The sequence below is a fragment of the Lissotriton helveticus genome, assembly GCF_964261635.1.
Source record: "Lissotriton helveticus chromosome 1_1 unlocalized genomic scaffold, aLisHel1.1 SUPER_1_unloc_32, whole genome shotgun sequence".
NCBI classification, from domain to species: Eukaryota; Metazoa; Chordata; class Amphibia; order Caudata; family Salamandridae; genus Lissotriton; species Lissotriton helveticus.
Window position 1 is genome coordinate 2,447,900 of NW_027611673.1, and position 13,589 is coordinate 2,461,488.

A 13,589-nucleotide genomic window follows, 5' to 3' on the forward strand; every position below is an offset into this window, starting at 1 on the left:
CTCTGTGGGTCTTAACCATTTATCCGCAGTCGCCTTTAACTTTAAAAATATTGTCTTTGGGGTACCTCCAGGGTTACCTCGTTCCTTTCTGAATCTTGACCGATATGCTTAGGAATCCATTCCCAAATGGTCCAATATGACAGTCTTAATGTCCTTGTAAGGAGTGTTTCCTGTGGGGTTAGCCACCTGGTACCCAGCCTGGGCCTCCCCTGTCAATAGCGGTGCTAAAAAGAAAGGCCACTTCCCCCCCCCCGGCCACCCACAGCTTGGGCAGCCCTTTCAAAATTCGTAAGGAAGGCATCCGGGTCCTCGCCCGGTTGATATTTCTGAAGGGATATGTTGGGGGGCCCTGCATGTACCCCTTGGTGGCTCTGTTGATTCGTGGTTTAGTGCGTTTGACTGTCAGCAACCTTATGTATGCATTCAACCTGCTGGGTGAGCGAAGCCTTGAACATTTCCCTGTCCACTTGGGCCGTCATCATCTGTCTCTCTGGCCCATTCCAATTTTTCTTGACCATGAATTAGTTGTTGTATTAGGCTTTCCATCATCTCGGACTAATGGAATTATGCCCACATTCTACACCACGTATGTAGAAGAGTCGGTCAAGAAGGAGCTGTCTGCATTGAATAATTTATTGGTGTGCACTTTGTATTAGTATTACAGGAAATCACAATGATTGATTGTCTCTTTTGTATTCTTCTTTCCCACAAGGTCTTTCACTTCAGTCCCTTAGGTGAGCATCGGCAGCCGTCGTCCCTCGGACAGAAAGAAAAGGGTCAGGTAAGTGTTTTTGCTTCATGGTTTAGTCAAGGGAGGATGTGAAGGATAAATAATAGCTATGCATAAAAGTGAAGGGAGGGGGTAGAGGTTGGATTAACAAAAAAGAAAAAGAGTAGCCAATGATTTCTGCCCTTGTCTTTCTTTTCCGTCTCACTTATATCCTTTTCACTGGGTCCCTTTCACCCCTCCTCCTCCCCTCCCGTCCCTCTCTGACAGAGCCCCTTTCCAAAACCCTTTAGACACCCAGACGCACCTGGAAGAGCCACGTCCCTCCGGGGCCGTGGCGTAGTGACTATACGTCCTTCATTGAGGTCTGGTCTCCTTCTTCGGCTTTTCCTCCTCCGCCGGGTTGGAGTGTTCTGTTCACGGACAAGCTGTGACCTCTCCAGGGCTCCGGTTCTCTCTCTCAGAAGGCTGTTAGGTGTTCTCCGTCTGGTTTCTCCACCTTGCGCTCCCTTGCTGCATGTAGCTGGACCAACTACTGACCAACCTGACACGCTCTCCGTCCTGCCTTCTTGAATCGTGTATCATCTGACGTCTGTCCTCATCTCCGTCTTAAAGGGGCCTCCTGCCGATTCCCCTCTCTCCACTTCTTACTGGCAGCAAAGCGGCCAACTGGTAACAGGGGACTGTGAATATAGGAGGGGAGAAACATATGAAGGGATGGCATGGCACTCTTATTCTCTATCTCATCGTGTACTACAGGGGCTTCCTGACACCCATCTTGCTCACAGGTTGGACATCCCTCCTCGCAGAGTGTTTGGCAAACAGCTGAGTTGTGGTTTTAGCATGGAGTGACCTTGCAATGACAGCAAGTGCTCCTCTGCCCCAACCCAGAAATTCTTGTTTATTTATTGCAAAACCATTCTTGTTCCCAGGCCGAGACCTTATTCAGGCCTCCCTTGTCCCTGACCTATTGATAGCTGCTACGCCTCATGGACGAATAACAAACCGTCTCATCTGCACAATGTATGTTCAGACCGTAGTTGGTCAAGGTGTAGTGATAGTGTTCTTACGAAGTGGAATTCGTAAGCAAATGTAGTTTCATAGAAACTAATCCTTCACTTTCACAGATGCAAATGCGTCAAAAGTCATCATGTGAAAGAAAAGGCAACTTTGTCGAACGTGTCCATGTTAAAATGGCAGCGTTTCTCGCTGGGCCTAACTGAGCCATGTGACAAACCGTCGCAAGTAAGATTTTGAGAAGGAATAATACAATAGCAGTTTTGAAGCAGTGAATAGATATTAGTTAAGCTGGAGAGATTTAGTAGTGAGGTTCAGCTGAGAAATTTATCCAAAAAGTGTTTAACGTTCATGCCCATGAAGAGGTCAGATGGTGTGCAAGATGGATTGGCTGATTTGAGGATTGCAATCAGTTCTCTAGGTGAAAAAAAGAATTAAAGTGAGAGTGTTCAGCAAAGAGATAAAAGAGAGATGAGGGGCAGTAAGTGAAGTAGCAGGGTGTTCCCAAAAGTGGTGATCTTAGAGGAAAGTACGAAGTAAGGTTAGTGGTAGAGAGTGTGGAGTGAATGATGAGTGGGCTTAGTGGGTAGTTTAAGTTAGATGAAGGATGTGGGTGAGACTGTAGTCATCAGATGATATCTTGAAAGTATGTGCACTTGATATTAGCAGCAGCTAGAGACTGTGGGCCAGATGTAGGAAGGCAGATACCGGTCGGTAACGGCCGATTTCGGCCGTTACCGACTAGTATTTTGATTTTGGGATGTAGGGGCATGTTAAAATACAGAATCGGTATTTTTACAGATTCGGTAAAATACCAACTCTGTAAAATTATCGAATCTGTATTTTGACATGTAGGTAGCACTTAAATCAGTGCTACAGGGGTTTAAGAAGTCGTTATTTACCACCAACTAGAAGTTGGTGGTAAATAATGAAAACCCTTTCAAAAGCATTTTTTTGGCTTTTAAAACAGTGCCATGTTGCAGACATACATGCCCTAAGGGCATGTATGTCTGCAACATGTGCACCCATGCCCAATTGAGGGGTGCAACAGGCTGTCAAAGTGACACCGTGCCACCCTTCTATGTTTCCCCCAATTACCGAATCGGTATTTACCGATTCGGTAATTGACATTCATTCCTATGGGCCTCCAGGCACATAGGAATGAATGGCAATTACCGAATCGGTAATTACCGATTTGGTAATTACCGAATCATACCAATTCGGTAATTAATTCAGTAAAATTACCTACATCCCGATTGCCAGTTCTTAAATACCGAATCGGTATGATTCGGTATTTAAGAATCAGTAACTGGGATTACCTACATCTGGCCCTGTGTGTTTAGTGCATTTATGTTAGTGGCAAGATTTTCTTGTTTAATTTGTCGGGAGGTCAGTAGAATGAATATAGAATTTTATAATTGTCTGGAGTAGGCCATATTAATTTGCTGCATGTGCAGTAGCCTGCCTACACATGATTCTGTTTTCACCCTGGCGTGTGCAGGTTGTCAGCTCATCTGGTTCTGTTTACTGATAATGTTAAACGCAGATCTAAATCACTTTTTGATTGGTCCATCCCATGTGGTAGATCCTATTTTTTAATCCTCTCTTTTCTCCAGTGAGTTTGGTCAGTAACATACCAATCCCGGTACAGGAGAGAATCCATTTTAAGGCTCTATGCGTCGCCCATAAATCAAGGCCCTGGTTAGACCATACAAGGCCTCCAGAAGACTTCGCTCTGACGAGCTCCACTTGGCAGAGGTTCATAGAATAATGAGGGCCAGATCGAGTGGTTGCGACTCCTCATACAATGAAATGAAATGAAATGAAAGGAGGATTTATAAAGCGCGATTGCTGCCCTGAGGCGTCCAAGAGCTAAAGAAAGAAAGTGGTACTGACCGCTGAACCAATCGTCACAGAGAACTAGTTAATTCAATTCCGCTAAGCTTTGGAATTCCCTACCACTCTCTCTCCGGAAAGAATCTAACCACTGGCTTTCCGGAAACAGCTGAAGACCTGGCTCTTTCCCTAAGGGCCCCCCCTTTAGTCCTGCCTCTGGGTAGCCATGCGCTATATAAAAGCCTTTTTCATTTCATTTCATTTCAATCCTGCCCCCTGCCCGTACAGTTTCTTTATTACCTTAACTCTCTGTTTGTACTAAGGGTTTCAACCGAGATCTGTGTAACTGTGCAGCTCGTATAACATTTTGCCGACCACTGGTAACTATCAGCTACTTAGAGCTAGCCTTAAAATAGACGCTTCCAATGCTGAGCAAGTGCCTTATTTAGAGTTTGGAGGGCAGGGGACTCCTTCCTAATGTGGTGGGTGTCCCACCTCCCATATTTGAAGAGCCATTAATGTTAATGCACAGGTAATATTGCAGACTGGACATCCGCCACGTTTATAATTGTGTCTGCCAAACTCTGAATAAGGCCCCAAGGCTCCATATTCTTTTCTATTTGGATTAAGAATACGTTCTAGTCCTTCATCTCTCTTCATTCTAGATATTATCGGAGTTAATCCTACAACTTTTCCTTGGTATTACTGTTTAAAACTTCTGCCCTCCAAGGAGACTTGATTAAAGTTTGGCCTCCAAAAAAGCTCTATTTAATACAGCTCTACATGTTCATAGGAGACATTTCAAGGTTGCCTGGAGAGTGCTACAGTGCATTTCTTGTCTATTTGTAAAAAACCTTCAATTATTTTCAAAACTGCTGGCCTGTCCAGAAGTGAATTGAGGTATAACAGACCCACAGGAGTTTAGCAACTTCACGGTGTCTTTATTTTGCATCAAGGTTCTGTAAATTCGTCCTTTGATTCCCACGCTTTTGTTTGACTAAAGTATAATTTTGGATGATGAGGTCTGATGTTTGGTTGAAGGAGTTTGCCAACTGATGTTTTACGGCAAAAAAAGCCTTTTTTGATAACTAATTTTATTGATTTTGGAAAACAGGAATAACGACACAGCGCTGATTCAGCCGATGCCCATGCGCACTGTGGTACAAAGGAGGAGTCACCTATCTCGTGACTTCCAAAGACTTTTCCAGGACAACAACAAAGTGCAAACATCTGGGCCCAGCACCAGATGGCGATCTATGCACAGTGTGTGACTCTGCAGCTCTACATGCCAAGGACAGATGCATACTGGTAAGTAGCATTTCCCATTCCACCTGGCCCAACCACTTTCCCCAGATCCTTTGGTGCTTGTCCGGACATCCCATGGCCTTGTATGGTGGTCTTTCCTGTGCTGTGCACCAGTCCACGCCTTTGCGCCATTTGACTGAACTCTGTGGGGTGGGATATTTCTAGGCTGCTGCGATATCCCGTTTGGCCACCATGATGGCAGTACCCAGGAGACAGGAGAAGCTTGTCTGCCCTGGGTCCGTCTAGGCCGCCCATAACCCTCAGGAGTAGATTCAGGGGCTTGTGTGGCACCTCCCAGTCTAGGATGCCTGTAAGCTCAGATTCTAATACTTTCCAGTATGGGGTATGATGCGGACACGTCCACACCATATGGTAAAAGTCAGCCAGTTCCAACCCACAACGTGTACATGCTGGGGTGGCTGTTAGGCCTGCCCGATGGAGACGACAGGGGTGAGATATGCACCATGAAGGTAGTACAGAGATCAGAGGGGTGGGAAAACCCAATAAACCCTTGCAAGCTTGGGCAAATATCGATAGTATAGGGTTAATGATGCCAACAAGGGACTTTGTTTCAATCAACTGACTTTCAGTATATAATGCTGGATTAAAATAATTGCAGAGTCCTATTGATCAAATCAATAACTGCTAACATTTTTATCAGTTTAAATAAAGTGACCAAAGTATTCACATCAAATGATCGAAGAAATTAGAGATGGGACGAAAACAAGGGGAAATTGTTCTCTAGTAAAATGTTGTCGTTATATTGTTTCTTGACTCATAGGGTGCATATCAACGGTAGTCGTTGATTACAATGCTTAACCCCTTAGGTGCTCATGACAAGTTCAGCTCAGCTCGTCATGAGCACAGGAGCGCCGTAGCTCATGACGAGCTGAGCTCGTCATGAGCACCGGGGCGCTGTGCACGTCCCCACCCCTCAGCACAGCAGGGGAATAGCCCCAGCAGTGAAGGGGTTAACAAATGAACAAGGAAATCGTAAAATCAGCCTATATTTCATTTGAAAAAAAGTCCAATCCTAGATCAAATTATTAGATGACATCTATTCTACCACAATAAGATAGTCACCAATGCAAATCAATCATAAACAAAGAAAAGGACTGTATAGTCGACGTTTCGGTCTTGAGTTGAATTAATCCTTTAGACCATCTTCAGGACAGAAAAGTGTGCAAACGGTAGTGACCCTTAAAAACATAATTTAACAAATTACATATATATCATTGCAATTGATTAATACAGTCAATAGAAATTCAACAAAATTTAAAAAATAGCCGTGTTTCAACAAATGCCTCCCATCTCTGAGGCAAATAATTGTCTTATTATTCCAATTAAGTTATTGTAAAAGGAAGATGTACCCTTCCTCATACAATTGTCTTCTTTCATTTAGAAAAAATCACAGTAGTAAATTCTAGGCAGCTTACTTCACAATGTGGTCCAAGTGTGACCTGGTATATATCCACCAACAATTAAACAAGTTTCTTTGGAGATCCTGTTATCAGTCTAAAAACAGAAGTCAATATATATAATAAGTGGACTATCTTGCTTAATTATTTAATGGAGCTATTACCTGCTTATACTTATCCACAGGACTAGATTTGGAGTTACTATAGTTCGAAGATCAAATGTCCTCCAGTCTTTGGCTTTGGGCAGTTTTTATGCTTCAGATCTAGACATAATTTACATATGTCATTTGTATTTAGTAGTTTCTATCTACACGCTGCACTACCTCAAGCCTTATTACGATTTAATCTAGATGGGCAACTTATAATCCGGTATCAATAAATACTGGGAACTGCTGTTATATTTCTACATCATATTATGGTTGCCTCACACACATATCTCTCGATGTATATCCAGGGTTAATACTAATAGAGGTATTGAGATGTTCACATTCGATGGCTCAGCAAAACAAGTTCTTACAGTTGTGTTTAGCCGTACTGGGCAAAGTCTGACCCAGGTTTTGTTTACCGGCCTTGGTAATATAGGTTGTGTCATATTCAGTGTAAGAAAAAGGCAATATTAGTGCAAATTGACCAAAGTGAAACCTGTCTTCACTACAATTGCTACCTAAATGAATCGCGGACACGTAAAGTCTAGCATTCAGGTTATCATTAGAGAGACGCGCTTGAGTTTAGTACCATTCGTGCTAGCCTCACTTACTTCACAGATTCAATCCAGCGCAGTCTGTTGAACTCTCAGTGCGTCACGTCAGCGATAGCCTCTATGTGCTGCACCACTGGGATTGAACCATGTGACCCGGCAGTGTAATCAACTCTGAGCAATACATGTTGCTCAAAAAGTGTCGGCCATCTTAAACACACCAGTTCATCATATATATTGATATATTTTCAATATCTTGCCAAAAAATTGTATAATCGAAACCGTATTTGTGCGCTGTTATTACCTCACTCAGTTTGTGAATCTAAATATTTAAATATCACACGGGACAGAAAATAAAAAGAGTATTGTCACCTGAGTGCCCAAAATATCAGTTGTGTAACACCTAATGTTGTTAATTAGATGTGTCTTGTTTATACGGTGCACAGTTAAATAAAAACGGACACAGATTATCGCCATCATTCGAGAGAATGTTATTCCACTATCTTGGAATGTCTAAATCAGGACATCATGTCATTTCTCTTGGACAAGCATTATGTTATACATTGTTTTTCTACTTCGGACACTCTCGGAAGTTAACACCGTCTCGTCTTCCTGCTTCAATACCCTACGCATGCTTCTAAAGATCTTCCGTTGGATCCCCACCGAAACCAGGAAAACAGTCACACAGGCCCTCGTCACCAGTCGTCTGGACTACGGAAACACCCTCTACGCGGGTACCACAGCCAAGATCCTGAAGAGACTGCAGCGCATCCAGAATGCCTCAGCACGACTCATCCTGAACATCCCCCGCCGCAGCCACATCTCTTCCCACCTGAGAGACCTGCACTGGCTCCCAGTCAACAAGAGGATCACGTTCCGACTCCTCACCCACGCACACAAGGCTCTCCACGACACAGGCCCGAAATACCTCAACAGCTGCCTCACCTTCTACACACCCACCCGCCAGCTCCGTTCCGCCAGCCTCGCCCTCGCATCCGTCCCTCGAGTTCGGAAGTCCACCATCGGAGGAAGATCCTTCTCCTACCTGGCGGCCAAGACATGGAACTCCCTCCCCACTCACCTACGGAAGACCCTGGACCATCTCTCCTTCAGGAAACAACTCAAGACTTGGCTGTTCGAGCAGTAGTGCCCCCCCCCTCAGCGCCTTGAGACCCTCTCGGGTGATTCCATTGGAAAGAAGTTTTCCACCATGGCGGCAACTACTTTCCGGGCGGCCAAATCTCTTGCTATTCTAGGCCGATATGACAGGCAAATTTTGTCGGACATTGCACCCTTTATTAATATGTTGCCCGAGGCCTCTGAAGCGGAGGCTTTGAAGATCTTTCAGGAGGGAGAACAGGTCTCCGCCTAGATTATCGATTATCGATTGTGCAGTCTCCTTCAAGGCGTCTGCCATCTCGATCAGGAGGAGACGATAACTGAGATGAGGGATTCCTGGCACAACGTTGTGCCGCCTGGGAGATAACCAAATCCGGCTTTGGTTGACCAATAACGCAGGCTGGTGAATCATCCGGGGTCTTGCACTTCATATCCAGGTGTGGCAGGACTGCAGGAATGGAAGCAGGGGTTTTCATGACCTTCAAATCGTCCTGCCAGATGAAATCAATGATCGGGATATCCCGGACCGGTTTCCGTGGCTGGTCTTTGAAATCATACAAGAAACCGTTGTCGTCCTTGGTGACTATAGGAAGCTGTAATCTCTTGGCCACCCTGTCCATGAGAACATGAAACCCACCTATGTCAGCTGGCGGAGAGTCAACAGGAATTGGAGTGGTAGATGACAGAGTCTGAATTTGATAATTGTCCCACTCAGTAAGTAGGGATTCTACAAACAACTGAAAAGAATACCAATAGGGGCTGTTTACGCCCCGATATAGCATATGTCTCCAATTTCGAATAGAAACACATCTATGATGTTCTAAATCCTTTTGCAGCCAACATATCTTGTTGGCTACGTTATATAGATGATGTTTTCTTAACTTGGAAGGGGAGTAATCAGTTGTTGCTGGAATTCCATGAGTGGCTAATCAATCAATCAATCAATCATAGCATTTGTATAGCGCGCTACTCACCCGAGAGGGTCTAAAGGCACTAGGGGGGGGGGGAACGCTACTGCTCGAACAGCCAGGTCTTGAGTTGTTTCCTGAAGTAGAGATGGTCCAGGGTCTTCCGTAGGTGAGTGGGGAGGGAGTTCCATGTCTTGGCCGCCAGGTAGGAGAAGGATCTTCCTCCGATGGTGGACTTCCGAACTCGAGGGACGGATGCGAGGGCGAGGCTGACGGAACGGAGCTGGCGGGTGGGTGTGTAGAAGGTGAGGCGGCTGTTGAGGAATTTCGGGCCTGTTTCATGGAGAGCCTTGTGTGCGTCAGTGAGGAGTCGGAACGTGATCCTCTTGTTGACTGGGAGTCAGTGCAGGTCTTTCAGGTGGGTAGAGATGTGGCTGCGGCGGGGGATGTTCAGGATGAGTCGTGCTGAGGCATTCTGGATGCGCTGCAGTCTCTTCAGGATCTTGGCTGTGGTTCCCGCGTAGAGGGTGTTTCCGTAGTCCAGACAGCTGGTGACGAGGGCCTGTGTGACTGTTTTCCTGGTTTCAGTGGGGATCCAACGGAAGGTCTAGGGAGTCAGGGACCTCGGGAGGGGTAATGGTGACCGGGGGCCCTGTAGGTTGATGCAGGTTCTGGGCGCCCGGTACCGGGGAGAGGGATGGCGGAATGCGGGGGATGGTCGTCTGGTGGTAGGGTCGAGTAGGGAGCGGGGCGGACAGGGGACGGGACGACCAGGGGTTTCTGGGTGCGGGGCTAGGCTATCGGGGTGCTGAGGAACGGGGGGAACCACGGCACAAGGCCAGGTCCAACACCATCGATCTGTAGTTATTGTGGATTAATTGGAGAAGAAATGGGATATCCGCCGTCCAAATTTGGTCGGATTGATGGGAAGAGCGGTTGGCAGTGATCACTGCTTTTTTGAGCAATCTCTACCTGTGAAGGAGGATTTCCCTCTGTACTGCTTGTAAGAAACAGCCTGCGGTTGTCGAAATGACTGCTGGTCCAGGGAGGAGGAGTAGCGCGGTTGGCCTTGAAAGGGTTGGTCTTGCCGGTATTGGTTGTAACCTCCCCAAAAAAAAGAGGAGACACGACCCCTCGCGGTACCAAAGGGCGGCTTTTTAAACTGTAGAGTGCCGAGAGCACTTGCTGGGTCAGTGTCTTTCTTTATTGCCTGGCGGGCGTCATCAATGTCCTGGCCAAAAAGTCATTCGCCGTCGTAAGGCATGTCAATAATCTTTGTTTGTACTTCTTGCTGAAAAGAAGTAGCTTTTAACCAGTCTTGACGTCAGAGGAAATATAACAGCAGTTCCCAGTATTTATTGCTACCTGATTATAAGGCCCTGCGAAACTTAGGCTTCAGACGCGCCATGCCCGGCTGGGGATAGAGGACTTCCTGAGTGAGATAAGACAAGGAGTTTCGATTGCACCTCCGGCCTCCCCTGGGAGACTGGTTTCTCTCACACCTCTGGCCTTCCCCTGTGGGCTGGTTTCGATCACACCTTTGGCCTCCCCGAGAACTGGCTCCAGACCCTGATGGGCGTCTGGGAATCCCCGGGCACATCTTCTAAAGGATCAAAGAGCCAGCCGACAGAACCCTCCAATGACCAGCCCTGAGGCAAGGGATCCCCGCCTGCGAGGGTCCGGACATCAAAGGGGCACTGCGCTATATCAAGGCTCGTCCAAGAACTAGTAGTCAGTTGTATCCTGGACAAGAGAGCCCTGCTGATCTGATCGCGGCTCAACCCTTGGGGAGAAGACTGGAAACCTGGACCTTATCGAGCCCTGCTGACGCTGTCACGGCTCATCCTCGTGAAGAAGGAACTGGAACCTCGGAGCCCTGCTGACCTCGTCGCGGCTCATCCTTGAACTCTAAAGGACATTCGTTGAACAACCTGAGCCCTGCTGACATGGTCGCGGCTCCTCAAGAACTGACAGACACTCTTTTCACTCCGGATCGAACCCTGCTGACCTCGTCGCGGCTCAAGGAGTACTCTGGTCCGCCGGCTGGACCATTGACGCTACCACCACGACCGGGTTCGAGAAGAAGTGAGTAGAACAGCCAGTACGGTCGCCATCTTCCATATCCCCCGGCTCCAGGATTGAGAGCTGTGCGCAGGGTACGCTTCGTGCTGGCCTAAAGATCGAGACTGTACCGCTTCCCTCTTCCTCATCACTGAGACTTTACGATCCCTCAATCGCATTTTGCCTAAATCTCTACTGTTGATAAAGAACTTACTTATTGAAAGCAACTGTGTGGTGTCCGTTTATAAGTGGGGTGTGAACTCAGTGTGTACGATCCTAGACTCTAAGTCCTCCCCGGCGAGGACCTCACGTTAAGACTCGGCATTATTTGTGGGAGAGGTGGTTCACGGAGTGGTCGGGAGAGACTAACCTGGCCCTCTAGGATCGCCCCTTCTAACAGATGGGTTTTGGACATAGTGTCCAGAGGCCACACTCTGGAATTTGTGAAATTCCTTCAAATTCTCCCCCCAGAGTTCCTCCTCCTGTCCATCTGGGGGCCATCATAGACACCCAGCAAACAAGGGCTTTTGTCTCAAACGGAAGGCAACAGCGGATTTCCAAACTGGCAACTCTCCTGCGCACAAAATAGTAAGTTTCTGTTCAACAGTTCAAATCGCTTCTGTAGATGCTGTCTTCCCCTATTCCCCTAATTTGCAACTGTTGCCTCAAAATGAGACCCTTAAAGGAGGAACTCGACAACGAGTGGCAACAAGTCTCCGCGTCCTTCGACAATGTCATCAACATCACGTCCCAGATACGAAGAGCATTGCTATGGTGGACTTGCATACCTAACATCTCAGCAGGCCGTTTGTTTGCAGTGGATGCTCCAAGTTTCATCCTCACGACAGATGCCTCTCTCGAATGGTGGGTAGCGCATCTTCAAGCCCTCACAGTCACGGGGAAATGGGACACCCACCAACTTGGCACATAAACCTTTTGGAGTTACTGGTGATATTCCTGGCTCTTAAGTCCTTTCGCACCTTCATTCAAGGAGCTTCAATGTTGATCCGAATGGACAACACAACAAGCATGCATTATAACAGAGGGCAGAAGGGCACGAAAAACGAGGGAAACAGGGCAGAAGGGCACAAAAAACGAGGGAAACCTCGGGCAGAAGATCACAAAAAACAAGGGGAAAACGAGTGAAACAGAGGGCAGAAGGCCACAAAAAACGAGGGAAACAGAGGCAGAAGGGCACGAAAAACGAGGGAAACAGAGGGCAGAAGGGCACAAAACAAGGGGAAAACGAGTGAAACAGAGAGCAGAAGGCCACAGAAAACAAGGGAAACAGGGCAGAAGGGCATGAAAAACAAGGGGAAAACGAGTGAAACAGAGGGCAGAAGGGCACAAAAACGAGGGGAAAACGGGTGGAACAGAGGGCAGAAAGGCACAAAAAACGAGGGAAACAGAGGGCAGAAGGGCACAAAAACAAGGGAAAAACAAGTGAAACAGGGCAGAAGGGCACAAAAACATGGGGAAAACGGGTGGAACAGAGGGCAGAAAGGCACAAAAAACGAGGGAAACAGAGGGCAGAAGGGCACAAAAAACAAGGGGAAAACAAGTGAAACAGAGGGCAGAAGGGCACGAAAAACAAGGGGAAAACGAGTGAAACAGAGAGCAGAAGGCCAAAAAAAACAAGTGAAACAGAGAGCAGAAGGCCACAAAAAACAAGGGAAACAGAGGGCAGAAGGGCACAAAAAACAAGGGGAAAACGAGTGAAACAGAGGGCAGAAGGCCACAAAAAACGAGGGGAAACAGAGGGCAGAAGGGCACAAAACAAGGAGAAAATGAGTGAAACAGAGAGCAGAAGGCCACAGAAAACAAGGGAAACAGGGCAGAAGGGCACAAAAAACAAGGGGAAAACGAGTGAAACAGAGGGCAGAAGGCCACAAAAACAAGGGGAAAACGGGTGGAACAGAGGGCAGAAAGGCACAAAAAACGAGGGAAACAGAGGGCAGAAGGGCACGAAAAACAAGTGGAAAACGAGGGCAGAAGGGCACGACAAATGAGGGAAACAGAGGGCAGAAGGGCACAAAAAACAAGGGGAAAACGGGTGAAACAGAGGGCAGAAGGCCACAAAAAACGAGGGAAACAGAGGGCAGAAGGGCACGAAACACGAGGGAAACAGAGGGCAGAAGGGCACGAAAAACAAGTGGAAAATGAATGAAACAGAGGGCAGAAGGGCATGAAAAACGACGAAAACAGAGGGCAGAAGGGCACGAAAAACAAGTGGAAAACGAGGGCAGAAGGGCACGACAAACGAGGGAAACAGAGGGCAGAAGAACACAAAAAACAAGGGGAAAACGGGTGAAACAGAGGGCAGAAGGCCACAAAAAACAAGGGAAACAGAGGGCAGAAGGGCACGAAACACGAGGGAAACACAGGGCAGAAGGGCACGAAAAACGAGGGAAACAGAGTGCAGAAGGGCCCAAACAAAAAACGAGGGAAACAGAGGGCAGAAGGGCACAAAATAAGGGGAAAACGAGTGAAACAGAGAGCAG

At 47.1% G+C, this 13,589-nt stretch overlaps 1 long non-coding RNA gene across 1 annotated transcript in view; it reads left to right on the top strand.

The window, feature by feature from the left end:
• The first annotated feature begins 710 nt into the window (after positions 1-710).
• The window catches only part of LOC144805908 (uncharacterized), a 35,055-nt gene continuing 22,176 nt past the window's right edge, over positions 711-13,589 (top strand). The window contains exons 1-2 of the long non-coding RNA XR_013605625.1: positions 711-781; positions 4,695-4,888. This is a non-coding gene — a long non-coding RNA (uncharacterized LOC144805908). The remainder of the gene's footprint in view (positions 782-4,694; positions 4,889-13,589) is intronic.